We start from the raw sequence: 4,171 nt of genomic DNA on the forward strand, positions 1-4,171 counted from the left end.
ACCATGACCGTAGCACAGGGTGAGTTCACCTTTTACACGCTACAGCCACACTGCTGCAGAGCTGCAGCTGTGCCAACGCAGCACTTCATTGTAGCCACTTACTACAGCTGTGAGAGGGGTTCTCCTGTCGACGTAGTCAGTCCACGTCCCCAAGAGGCGGCAGCTAGATCAGTGGAAGAATTCTTCCATTGACCTAGCTGGGGCAACGTAACTTGAATGTAGACCTGGCTTTAGGGATGGTGTACGGGACTAGTCGCCAGTCTAATTTTTTTTTCCTTTAATACTTAACAAGCTTTAGCCTCAAAGATATCCTACAGCACTGAGTTTCACAGGTTAAAAATGTACTATATTTTCTTTTCTCCACTGGAAGTCAGCTACCTTTTCAACACTGGTGAATGTGCTCACTTAAAGTGCATACACGTGTATGCATATAAATACATTGGGCCTACTGTACTGAAGCCTTTAAGTAAAGAGGAGTGAGCTTTCAACATGTTTTCAAGTGAGAAAGTAACCCTCATTGCAGGGAGACTCTGCTCTGGATAGCTTGGAGCCAAAACCATTTAAACTCCAGGGTGTTTTTTATGAACACAGCCTCAGATTTGAACACTTTGAATGAGAGCATCTTTGTGCGGTGAGCTTGACTTGAACGTTGAATCTGGTCCCTATTTATTTGTCTTCTTTGCTGCTGGATCTTTTTCAGAATAGTTTTCTGCAATTACTTTAACTTTCCCCAGCACAGATTTGGCCTGAAACTTGTTTTCCAAGAGATAAACTGCACAGATACCATTTGGCCTGAAGAGAAGTTAATTGGCCAGCTGAACAGATAGAGGGAAGACCAACATGAAGAGAGAGACATACTTCTCATCATGAAAAGAAAACAGGGGATGTGGAAGTAGACAGATGCAAATGGAGATTTTGCCAAAAAGGCTGTGAATTTAGGAATAGGCTGACAGCCCTGGTCAAGCTTCCCCAACAATGTCCTCTGCCAGCGTGCCTCAGCCCTGACCTGGGGGCGAGCAGGGAGTTCAGTCTCAATGGCACATTCAGTATTTGGCCTCTCTGTTGAGACCATCAGCTGGTGCCAATTGCGAGTGGGTTTTGTGATGTGGACACGTGTCCGTGGGGCACTGCACCGAGACCCGCCCAAATAATTATACATTGGCCAACAGCAGACCACAGGCAATGATAACTTTTGGTCACTACTGAGCTGTTTTTGAAGTAGTGGCCTAGCGGCAAAGCCTATCCCTTGAGCTGTTCAGCCCTATAGCAATTAAAGGCCCAGGTAGCAGTAGGACCCAGATGAGTGTTTTCAGTTGTGTTGTGTGGTGGAGGTGGGGTGACGGGCAGACCCCCATCCTGAGAAGAAGGCTGTTGCTATAGTCTGTCCACTCCCACCAAAGAGAGCAAGAAGGGATCACAGGCCACCTGGCCAGCTCCTGCAGAGACAGTCTTGGCATTATCCCCTGGATCTGGGAAACAATTTCTTGCCTGCCTGCCCCAAACTTATCCAATTCCTGTCCCCCATTGCACAGAGTTGCCAATAGGAGTATAATCCCCATTGTACACAGGAGAAAGCAAAGCAGAGAGGTGAAGTGACTTAGCTAAGGACAAAGAGGGAGTCAAAAAACGTCAGAGCTGGGATCAGACTGCTGGAGTCCTTTGTTTCCATTCCTGTGCGTAGCCCACTAGACCACACTGCCTCTCATGCTATTGAGCTGCCCTGCTTGTGGCCGAAAGGCTCCTGTGGTTACTCCACAGAAGAGCCAGCACAACCACTGGCACCGAGCTGAGAGGTGGCTTGTGGTGGTTTGAAGGAAAGGTGGACAGCTGTGCCCCCACAAACACAGGTTAGGTTGGGTCCCCCTACTAGACAGGGGAGCTGAACCAGGAGTTTGAAAGGCCATCCCTGTGTGGACGACCCATGATCTCTGTGACAATGCAGAGGGGTCTGGAGGCAGGGCTGGCTGGGGTCCTGGCCAGTGGATCCTCAGCTTCTCAGATCCACCGGCAAACACCTTTGCAGGATGGGGAGCATCCTGGGGCTGATGTAGCAGCTGTGAAGCAGCTCTGAGGGAGCAGGGGCCCAGAGGTGCATAATCCTGAGCTGCGAAATTCAGACCTCGATGGAAAGTCAGTGAAATAATTCAGATATGGATCTGGGGTCTGCTCCGACCTCGCCCCCTCTTTTTGGGGGGTTGTGTTTGAGGGCTTGGGTGGGGCATCATTGACATTAATTTCACAGAGGGCCCACCAGTCTGCTGCCAGTGCTGATGCTCAGGATCATATTCACTCTCCAAGTTACATTTTCGCAGATTGTGAACATCCGGGTAAAGGGAAGGAAGGTCGGTGTCACTGCAATAGTTATCTCGGCGCTGCATACTAACAGAAACTCCAGCAGAAAAGGCCAAGATTCTCTTAGCCAGATGCTGCCAAAGCCAAACGCCTGGTACTTGGCTCAGTGCACTTGACCTGAAATGTACGTTTCCAGCCGCATCATTCCAGTGGAACTGATTCACTGGCCCAGTGTCAGACACATTCTTGGGGTTATATTGGACTCTGCTCTGACTCATGAGGCCAGACTCGGAGCATTTTAAAGCAAGCCCTTTTGCATCTGGGAAACGTTGTCTGCTCTGCTGTCTGTTCTCTCCCCCCTCCCCATGGGAACTTCCAAAGCCCGGTCTGTGCACTAATCTTTCCCAACCTCATTGCTGAAATTCCCTGCTAAAATAACCTTTCCCTTCCACTGTGTTAAAATTATACAGTACGAAATCTGCCCTTCAGGCTCCTGACTGGCATCCAGTACTGAGAACACATCCAGCCCCAGCTTTGGGCAGTGCAGGAGTTCTTCTATAGGATACAGCCCATGCTGGCCAAAGGTCTTGTTTTTGTTGGCATATGGAAATGATCTCTGGGATTCTTTTTACAATCACAGCTACAGGCTGTAGCCTTGTCTTCCTCCTCCTCCATCTCAGTTAACAAACAACTGGATTTGCCTGTCCTGTTACTTCCTCTACTTCTGATGTGCCTCAGCTTTTGTCTCCATCAAGCTACAGCCCTGAGGTTGTAAGCTGACTAAACCACAGGGTCCAGCTCAAAGCACTTTTTCTATCAGGTGTTCTTTCAGCACTGAACTCCCATCTTGCATGTGACTGGCTACCAGGGGCTCAGGCTGCCATGTCCTGTGAGAGTTGGGAAGAGTTGCCATTGGAGCAGCTAAGTGGAGCCAGGAATGAGCTGATCAATCACCCCAACTGAATGGGAAGCAAGTGTTTATTCTAGCCCCAAGGCCTATTTATATCATCCTCTGTAGCTTTCCTTTAGGATCCAAGAGTGGGGAAAACAAAACAACATTCAGCAACCTGGGGCCTCCCCAGCATGTGAGGAAACTAAACCTGAACTCCCTTCCCTGGCCTACAAACACCCCACGCCCTGACATGCTGTACCCACATTCCCACCCCCACTTCCTGACGTATTGTACCCACGTTCCCACCCCCACTTCCTGACATATTGTACCCACGTTCCCACCCCCACCCCCTGACAAGCTGTACCCACGTTCTCAGACCCACGACATGCTGCACCCACATTTCCATCCCCGCCCCCTTAACATGCTGTGCACATATTCCCACCCCCACACATGCTGTACCCACATTGCCACCCACACCCCTTTAACATTCTCTACACACATTCCCACCCCCACCCCCTGACATGCTGCACACGCATTCCCACCCCCACCACATATTGAGTTTCTCACACAAGATAAGCACCGGCCCATTCGCTCCTTATACCCGCTCAGACTCAGACCCATGATATCACACTCACACCCGCTGCCACTGCACTTGCCAGCCTACGCTCTGTGTCTTACAAAGACGCTTGCCATAGCATATTTTCTCACACACATACAGTTTGCATTCTCCTTCACATATATACACACCCTCTCTCTCTCCCTCCCTCCACAACATCCTCTCCTACGCATACACACATACAGTCATATGCACCTCCACCTTCTCCCTCAGACATGTACACTCACATGGAAATAAGTCTATTATATTTTAGCGCTGACCGGTTCACCCCTGAGTTAGGACACAGTTCTAGCTATGTTGTGGTACCTGCAAATTGATGCCTTACTCAGAATCCTCTGGGCTGGTTTAACAACAGAAGTATTTATATGTAA

This window comes from Natator depressus, chromosome 13 (genome assembly GCF_965152275.1).
Source record: "Natator depressus isolate rNatDep1 chromosome 13, rNatDep2.hap1, whole genome shotgun sequence".
NCBI classification, from domain to species: domain Eukaryota; kingdom Metazoa; phylum Chordata; order Testudines; family Cheloniidae; genus Natator; species Natator depressus.